The 10,541-nt window shown below is 31.5% G+C and overlaps 1 long non-coding RNA gene across 1 annotated transcript; it reads left to right on the top strand.

Annotated features, from left to right (window-relative positions):
• Nucleotides 1-2,718: 2,718 nt before the first annotated feature.
• Nucleotides 2,719-6,625, top strand: LOC127739028 (uncharacterized). The gene is made up of 2 exons (XR_008000248.1): nucleotides 2,719-2,799; nucleotides 6,494-6,625. It is a non-coding gene; the product is annotated as an uncharacterized LOC127739028 (long non-coding RNA).
• Nucleotides 6,626-10,541: the final 3,916 nt, after the last annotated feature.

Below are 10,541 nucleotides of genomic sequence, written 5' to 3'. Positions count from 1 at the left end.
ATAAAATTGATAAATACAACACCACTTACTGTCTTCTCGATGATATTTTTTCATCAAATAGTTAAGAATTCTCTACATATACTGCCGAAATGGTCACAAAGAAACTTCAAATAATTCAGATGTAAACAGCAATAACTGTCCTTTCCTAGATTTAGATCTTTCAGTTTTACACGGGAAACTCTACACACATATTTACGACTAAAGGGACAATATTTCGTTCCCTATCCTTTTTTGGAACGGCGATGACCCGCTGGCACCATCTGACGGTGTGTATATATATCCCAAGTTAATTATTAAGTCAAGGATTTCTTTACCACAAATTACTTAAAACCTTTACAAAAATTTTTCATAGATACAAAGATTTGGACTGCAAGTTTATTTTTATTGTAGAAAACTTATTACATACGGAATAGCACATCCTCATTTTTACTGGGATGGATGTTGATTACCAAGCCCGTAAATTTAGATACGACCCGGGTAAACTTATCGATCCTCTTAATAAATATATCCCAAAAGGTTACTAAAGAGGGGCGAAAGATACCAGAGGGACATTCAAACTCATAAATCAAAAATAAACTGACAACGCAATGGCTAAAAAAGAAAAAGGCAAACAGACAAACAATAGCACACAAAACACACATAGAAAACTAAAGATTAAGCAACACAAACCCTACCAAAGACTGGGGTGATCTCAGGTGCTCCGGAAAGGTAAGCAGATCCTGCTTCACATGTGGCACCCGTCGTGTTGCTCATATTAGTATAAACCAATTTAACATTGTTACTCGATCTTTGAATACTGTTTTTATCGGTAAAGATATTGATTGTGTTATCAATAAATTGAAACCAAACTAAATTTTATTGTTATACACATATTAACATTAACGGTCCTACAATATGTCGATACTTTTACTATGGCATTGCACAAGGTTATATTTTTCTCTGACTGTAAATGACGTCTTAACATTGAATCTATTGGATGTTGTATGTGAACTGATTGATAATTCAGTCTTATTTGCATGTTTTTTTTAATTAGTTTTGTTATTGACACATTAGCTTTCAGTAACTGCCAATACTTTGTGCCTTTTGTGTTTTTGTCATTTTTTTGCGCTTTTTGTCCATCTGATGACTTAAGCTCTTATCAACTGACATTTATTGTTAGTTCTTATGTTGTGCTATTACACCAATGTCCCAGGTATAGGGCGGTTTCGACACCAGCAGACATTTTTATCCCCGCCACATTCTATATTTGCCTGTCCAAAGCCAGTAACCTGTGATCCAGTGGTTGTCGTTTGTTGCTGTATATCATAATTGGTTTTTGTTTAAAGTTTTGTACATAAATCAGGCCGTTAGTTTTCTCGTTTGAATTGATTTACATTTGTCCTTTCTTGACCTTTTATAGGTTACTGTATGGTGAGATTTTGCTAATTGTTGAATGCCGTACCTATAGTTGGTAACTTATACTTCATTTGATCACTGGTTGAGAGTTGTCTCATTGGCAATCATAGTGTTCCGGTTTAGAGTAGGCTGTAGGTTTGTCAATGCGATTTTCTGGCTACTCAATAGACACTCCTACTTTCGCGTTGGTCGTTTATAGTTAACCAACAAACTTGCAAAGACATTTGAAAAAACCTTTCTAAAATAAGCCTTTAATAAATTTTGAAATAATTAGAAACTTTGGTTTCAACTCCAATAGGCAAAGTTGGGTGGATTTAGATATTTGTTTAGGTCCTTTTTGATAATATAGTTCTTCAACTGTTTTGAAGGTAAATCCAAACAGCGCTTCGGACGCATGAAATTTATAAGTGTTGTTTTCATTTTTTTTTTATGAGCATTACATATATTTTTATTATTATTGTATGTAATATTGTTAGTAAGGTCTCTGGGAATATTGATATAGAGTTCGTCTTCACTGTCTGACCAGGGAGGGTCTCATGACTGGACGACGGTTTCCAACTTCTGTTTACATGTTCCCGATTTATAACTTTCCTATTTTATTTGTGTAAGGCTTAGATATTGTAACCTGTTATACATGTTAAGAATAAGCTTAGCTTAACAAATATTAAAATGTACCATTAACAGAACAGATAGCCACCAGTATGTAAAAGTGTGTCACCTGCATAAATACTCACATCTCCTTATTTTTATATAGAAAAATTGGTAAGAATAATTGTTTTTAAGACAGTGATTTCTACGTGATATAGCCTATTTGTGCGTAAAGCAAACACCAATGAATCAATCTAGCGTGAAAATGAAAGGAAATTTTATCTTTCCTTACATTTTAAAATAAAATTGTTATCTAATAAGAAGTCTGTCCTGTTCGATGATACTCACAATAAAAGTAACAATAAGGGTCAAAAACTTGGCAATTATGAAAAATAGTTCAATAATGAATTTAATCTATTGAAACGCATATCAAATACGTGCACTTAAAATAAATAAACAGCTGTATTTATTTGTATATGAGGTTATTTTAAAAACAATTGTTTGTTTAAAGATAGCATAAAACATATATTGAAAGACTTCTGTTTATAATATACTTTGTTCAAACAGGGTTAAACAATGAACATGTTTTATAAACATATGAGATATATAGATAGTCAGTTTTAAATACACAAAGAAATATACATAACCTATTACTGATCATTGATCCTAAACATTTTAATTTAAACATATGACTGACTTATTGTCAACATGAGTTATTTCTGTATATTAGTATACATCATGCACTAGCTTGTTATTTGATTATATATTGTGAAATTTCTTTTGGGAATGTATCTTTTGTCATAATTGGAATTGAAAGTAAGTACAATTATGATAAGAAATACCTGTTTGGTATAAAATTTACTATAGATTTTTGTTTCTGATGCATATTTTTCATTTTTGTAAAATAACGACAATGTTTATATATTCAATAACTTTTTTAAATTTCATGTTTTTGCATGCGATATCATTTGTCTGAAAGTTAAATATTCAGACGGGCACATACTCAACTTTATACATTTTATATAACCCCCTTTTACTGTATTTAGTATAGTAATTATTACGCTATAATATTTTGTTTTTATTTTTGGCGTTCATTCCTGTAGTGCAATAATTTTTTATTTACATGAAGATTCGCTTTAAGGAATTGACAATTGCTGTGTTTGCAGGAAAAGGTTTATTATGAGTACAGACAAACCTATGCACCTTGAAAAAATTTACGGCATAGCAAAAACTGGATAAATAAAATTCAAATGCATTTTATAGGAATAATTTTTAAAAATCTGGAATTTGAAATGCCTTTTCTTCCTTTCCACAGAATGCATCCTAATAAACTAAACTAGACAAAAAAATGTTTGCGATGTCTCACTTATGCAAAAATTGAAGTAAAATGTATTGATTGACACAGAAAATAATGAGAAATTATATATCTGCACAATAAAAAAGGGGCGAAGGATACCAAATGAACATTCAAACTCATAAGTCGAAAATAAACTGACAACTCCATGGCTAAAAAAGAAAAAGACAAACAGACAAACAACAATACACAAATCACAAATCACAACATAAAAAAACAAAGACTGAGCAACTCGAACCTCACTAAAAACTAGGGGTGATCTCAGGTGCTCCGAAAAGGGTAAGCAGATCCTGCTCCACGTTTTGCTCATGTTAGTACGAACCCGGTGATAAGTCTAATTCGGTAGGTCACATTCGAAGAAAAGGGGACGGGATTGTAGTTACGACAATTTGAACATATCCGTTGTCAACTGTGAAACAGATACTTCATAACGGTGAACCAACTCGTAATGGCGTCCGTAAAATTTACGAAGGGATGATTTCAACTTCACTACTTGGAACTCTTAGCTAATAGCTTCCTTGTGAGCAGCAACCCTCTATCAAAGAAATCATGATAGGAAACACAAGCCCTGGAATAACGTATCAACAAGGAGATATATACTCCGTATTCAAGCGCTGCTGGAATGATACTACATAGATATGGAAAGAACACAATTGGGAAGCTAAAATCATCTTTTTTGTCGTAAAGTTTTGTTTTCAACCGACTCTCATCGTCATTGTCAAAGTCGAAATATAAGGCAGACTAAACTGTATCTGTTGTATCATTTATCGCAAGTTCGATGGGATAGATGCGTTCAGCATAGTCACTAAATTTTGAATTATTTAGTGAGAGAACATCATCTATATAGCGGAAAGTGAAGTTAAAGGATTGTGATAACTTCTTTTCATTCTTCCTTATGAGTTTCTGTATTAAGTCAGCCTCATATGAATAAAGGAACACGTCGGCCAGAAGATCAGCAAAGTTGGTTCACATAGGACTGCCGATAGTTTGTAAACGTAATAAATATGTTGTCAATTAAGAAATCAGTCATCTTGATAATGTCAGTTTCAGAGAATTTTTTGTTTGAATCATATTGATTCTTTACAAAGTACGATTTATCCCATCCCAAGACAAGACGCTTGCATCTATGTAGGTCATTCTTTTTTATGAAACAAAGCAGGAACAACTCTTTCAATGTAAATGAAAGGGGATTGAAACTGGGAAATTATCTTTTGATAAACCTTAATTGGAAAGTTGCTTTTTATTTACCCGATCATATTGTTAACCTTTTTTAAATAATTGATTGTTTCCACTGATCGAATTGAATAAGAATAATATGTGTAGTTCATTGTGAACATGTACACCAATGATGAAGAAATAAAGAACACTGTACCATCCATACAACGTGTATGTATATATTTGTCAGGAAAAACACAACTACATTTTTGTAAAATATATAAGTACAGTTACAAAGACCTCATATTATGTCTCTTGTATATTATTATATCTTATGCACAATACGTCATCTAATAACTCTGTATCAATTTAATAGTTAAATCAAATTGTAATATTAGAAGCTTGGGTATTGTTTTTTATGTTAAATTGTTTCTAGCTATATAAGTAACACATCAAAGTATTTTTTAAAGTTCGTTTCAAAAAATTCAAAGTTAAAATCAACATGACAAATTACCAACTCAAATTGACTATACATCACACAAACATAACAGTGAACTATGACGTATATGACAGTTACTATATTAGATATTCAAACTAAACGACCTGAAAAAAACAACGAATACATTTTTTTTTATACAATTCGATCATTAGTAATAATCATTTATTTTAAAATAAATACTTCTATACTTATAAAGGAAAACTGTTTAAATGTCCTTTGCACTCCACAATCCATAGTTTAACAAGCCAAACAAAATGATATTACACAATTTCGAATTCTTTTTTTTATCTGAATTTAAAGAATTGTAAAATATACACTAACAAAGTTCACAGCCAGATACATTGCTGTGCTTGTAGTATCATGCAAAAATAGTTTAACAAAACATCTTAAGACAATTTTGAGTGCAACAAGACATTCATTATTTGCAACATTCACACACAGCAGACAATAAATTTCAGCAACACAACATGATAAAAGATGAACTAAACAAAAAGTCTACAAGCGATGAGTTCAAGGCACTTTTCTGGATTTTCTATCAACAGGAACGTTCATACCTGAAAAATGAAGAGCTATATCATCAATTAAGGCAACAGACTGAGGGAGTAGTATGGAACCCAAAAAGGAGCAAGACCGAATACATCTAAGGGTCTAAAAGAATATTCAAATTCGTTTAGGTTCAACTTTGTCTGAGGTCTGAGGTCTTTTCACACTAGTTATTAGTAGATAACCTGTTTATATTTCTTTGAATATCAGTATAACACATTGAATAATTTTATTACATTAGAAATTGAAGTATTTATCATACTTTAATAATTTTACATCAAAATAAGTATGTATGGTATGATTGCAAATAATACAACTATCCACCAAATGATATGTATAATAGTAACTATATGTCACCATGACGCCTTCAACAATGAGAAAAACTGATACATTATAGTCATATATAAAGGGCCCTGATGTGACGAAACATGAAATCATTCAAACGTTCAACGAGGAAGACAACGGCCTGATTTATAACAAAACAATCAATGTTAGTACATATAAAAAAATATAATTAATATGTTGATCCAAATAATCATCCAGCTTACATTGATCATACCAAATTTTACGGGCTCTATAAACAACATTCTTTTTTAAAGTAAGTTTCCATTGCAGTATTTTTAGAGTATTATTGATAGTTAAAAGCATCCGATATCAAACAGTATAAGGAGAAATACCGTACTCCAAGGTAAATTAAAAAAAGTCCAGAAAACCGGACAAAATCTAACGTTAGACTATATCAACCAACGGAACGACTGTCATATTCCTTACTTGGTACAGACATTTTCCAAAGAAAATGGTGGGTTTAACCTGGTTTTTTAGCTAACTAAACCTTCAACTTGTATGACAGTTGTTTATAGATGCGTAACGGTAAGTGTTATTAAATTTATCGATGAAATAGAATTTAGACGACGCTCTTTACTGAATTTGGTCCTAAACTGTGATTCATTACATTACAGGTGCAAGTCTACTATTAAAAGGATGCCCATTGGAATACCTACAATCTGTCGTACACTTTCTTGACGAAACGTACATGGATGTGTTTAACGAGAAATTGACAGCTTTAAATATTTCATCACAGTTCTAGTAAGTATATTTAGCATAATAACCTTTAGGTTGCAATTCTGTAAATACAGACAATGCAATTTCCCATAGGAACTCCCTTTGCGGCTAAAACTGTGACACTTTTACTATGAAGTTTCGTGAAAAATAATATCCCAGAACGGAAAGTTTATATGCACTACTATTTTATTCAAAGGTCAAAATATAGGGCTGTGCGGCATATTTTCAACATTTATATGCCCTGAACTTCTTAGAGTTTAAACTTATACTAAAATTCTATACTACCCTTACCTCCATTTTTGGACCTCCTAAGAATTAAAATTTAGCCGCTACCATGTTTTTCTATACTGGTTACATTCCCAAGTGATGTCTCTATGTGATGAAACACAGAGATCATCAATGGGAACCAGTACGTTAACAAATTAACATACCTATGAATATTAAATATCTCCCCAAAAGAGGCGTGGTTTGAGAAACAGCTGTATTTACAAAGTGCAACCTATACAAACATTTATTCAAATAGAAAACTCTCTAAAAACACTTTTTCTCACAACAATACTTATTTATCAGAATTATAGCCTTAAAGAAATCACTGCATATACTCTAAGTCTCCTTTTACAGTACATTTTATACCCCTACCCCTGTTTCAATTTTTTAAAGATTTTGAAAACAAGACTCTAATTATTGCCAGCTTACCCTATGTGCATGTTTTCTGACATGAACTGTCTAAAATCTGTTTGAAACTATTCTGATAACAAATTGAAAGCATTTTAGAATACTATAAATGTATTGTTTAATAGTTAAGCATTCCAACATTCAAGATTATACAAAGTATCCAATCCTGCCTGTGTCTCCAGTCCACATCTTACTGTATGCCTATTTGTCAACCAAAGTTCACAATTTCTGCCTCAAATGGTCAGTTTAGAATTCTTGTCACAACAGTATCATCCCTAACCATATATCTAACATAAGTTAGTTAATATATGTCCTAGAAGTGTTTAAACAAAGCCATATTTGCAAAAGTTGTATTTATGAAGATATCAGTCTGGTGCATAAATTCACTAAAAGTTTGATAGAAATGACTGCTTACATCTGATTTTTGCATAACTTCCTAGCACAGTTTTTGTTTACTTTATAAAAGACCTTTAAAATAAAAAAATCATAGCATTTACAAGTTAAATTATCTGTTTTTTTGACTCAGGGGTAGGCATTTTTCTCTGTGTTTTGCCAAAGGGGCCTCACATTTCCTAATTTTTTTCCCTGTTTCTAGCAATGTGGAATATTTACTACATATTTAGGATAGAACACACTATTGTAAGTTTTACTGAGGTCTTTTTGTAATTCTAGCTTGTACTTTTTTATGCCGCAGTCACAAAAAAGCACATTTAGGCGTTACGGCTTACTTTTGGGTTATCGACAGGACAAAAACACCCCACCAGAAATATTTAGGAAGGATCAATGAGTTGCTATTACTGCGAAGAGTAAATATAAGCACTTCTAAACAATTTAAATTACAAATAGGCATATATTATGAATTTATTTTGAATTCAGGGCTTTAAGTAAACCATGCATACTGTAAACTGTGAATTTATGCTGAGTCATCATAGTTAAGGCCCAGGATTTTCTCAATCTTCATGAAATATTTATAAAACTTCATATTTGAGTTAAATTCTTTAAAATCTCTGAGATAAACCAGATTTTGTGAAATTCTGTATGTTCTATTATTTAACCCTATATAGGTTGCAATTCTGTAAATACAGACAATGCAATTTCCCATAGGAACTCCCTTTGCGGCTAAAACTGTGACACTTTTACTATGAAGTTTCGTGAAAAATAATATCCCAGAACGGAAAGTTTATATGCACTACTATTTTATTCAAAGGTCAAAATATAGGGCTGTGCGGCATATTTTCAACATTTATATGCCCTGAACTTCTAAGAGTTTAAACTTATACTAAAATTCTATACTACCCTTACCTCCATTTTTGGACCTCCTAAGAATTAAAATTTAGCCGCTACCATGTTTTTCTATACTGGTTACATTCCCAAGTGATGTCTCTATGAGATGAAACACAGAGATCATCAATGGGAACCAGTACGTTAACAAATTAACATACCTATGAATATTAAATATCTCCCCAAAAGAGGCGTGGTTTGAGAAACAGTTGTATTTACAAAGTGCAACCTTTATATGAGTTCAGGCAAATAAATCTACCGTCAGATTTTTCAAAGGACCACATACCATTTAATTGAATAAGATAGCTTCTGTTTTATAAGATTGTGGGGAATTGTTGTGTACAGAGTCATGACAGTCAACCGAATTGAACGGATCATCAAAAATACGTTATATATCTAAAACATCAAAAGAGTTTTTGACGCTCCAAAATAAATAATTCCCGTTATTTTCATATTTTTAACAAAAAATTAATGACACTTTCTTAGATTGCGGGAAGGGAACTAGTTTAAAGCACAGAAAAATTATTTGTAGACAATTCATAAGACTGTATAATCTAGCATGTATACGTTTATTTTAGATGAGTACTAGTAATTGATTAAGTTTAATTATAGTTGATCAACAAGGTGTCTTCAAGGATAACAGTAACTAACTATTTGACAGCTTCATTGAATCACTTATTTTTAGTCGTCATCGCCTGAATAAAAGATATGCCTTATTAGATAAAACTCGTGTGTTGATGGATATGTTTGATCATATATTGGCAAGCCTGCTTTATATTTGTTCTTTTTAGCTTCAGAAAGACCATTTGTCTTTAGGCTGTAGAGTGAGCTGTACACCACATGGTACAGTTGCAATGGCTTGTTTTGATAGCTCTGGACAATATGCTACTGATCAGATACGAAGATAATGCTCTTAAGTATAGATTTGTTCATAGATAAAACTTGAACACTTTAGTATGATACATAAACAAGAAAACAGGTGAACGGTATTTTGAATTTTTAATTAAATACTATAATAAGGATTTAATTTAAAACATTTGTATGTACAAAATTAATAGTGAGTACTTCGCAAAGTTCTAACATTTGCTGAGTATATCTTATAGTTGGCAATAGATACACCTATGCGTGTGTTTCTTTAAAAAAAAATCCCATAAAAGTATAAATATGGCTTACTGTCAATGATTCGATATCACAATAAAAAGACACAAATAACTGAAAAGTTTGCTTCAAAACATAGTACATGTTCCAAAGCATTAAACTAAATATCAAATTAATCATGGCACGATGTCCTACCAGGAAACAAAAAGTTTTTCAAAAAGTCTTACAGTGCTAAAATTTACGATAATAGACGCCATCTTAGAAGTTAAAAAGAAGATGTCGAAGTACAACTCTAAGTAAAGCACTATATAGGTGAAAAACAAATACAACAATCCAAACCAAATGGTATTGAAGGGTATGTTCCAGAAAAGTGAGATCAAGTTAACCTTAGTGACCTCTCAATGTTCATATTATTAGCATTTTCCAATACCTTAATGTTCCAGGTGAACCTTGTGGACTTGATGACCAGATTATTTGATAAATTATTGGGCATACATTTAAATTGTGATAAATCATTGAACAAATTTCCAGAACTATTAGATATGTTGAAAAGTAAAATAACAAAAATACCAAGGAAAATTTAACTGTCATATTCCTGACTTGGTACAGGCATTTCCTTATGAAGAAATTGGTGGATTAAAACTGTTATATTGAATCCCGTTATATTAGCAACAATGTGTGAGCAAAACAAATAGACATAATAGGTAAAATGTAAAAAATTAGGGTAAAACAGTCAACATTGTGTTATAATCTTATTCACTATACAAACAAAGAAAAACAAAATGGCATATAGGCACTACATAGACAAAGTACATAAGCAAAAATGAAAGACATGAATGCAAAAATGACCATAGCACAATAACACAATTAAAATTAAGCAGACAGCCATTA

The sequence above is a fragment of the Mytilus californianus genome, unplaced genomic scaffold (genome assembly GCF_021869535.1).
Source record: "Mytilus californianus isolate M0D057914Y unplaced genomic scaffold, xbMytCali1.0.p SCAF_4, whole genome shotgun sequence".
NCBI lineage: Eukaryota > Metazoa > Mollusca > Bivalvia > Mytilida > Mytilidae > Mytilus > Mytilus californianus.
The sequence above is the reverse complement of the archived record's forward strand: the minus strand, read 5'-3'. Positions and strand labels throughout refer to the sequence as shown.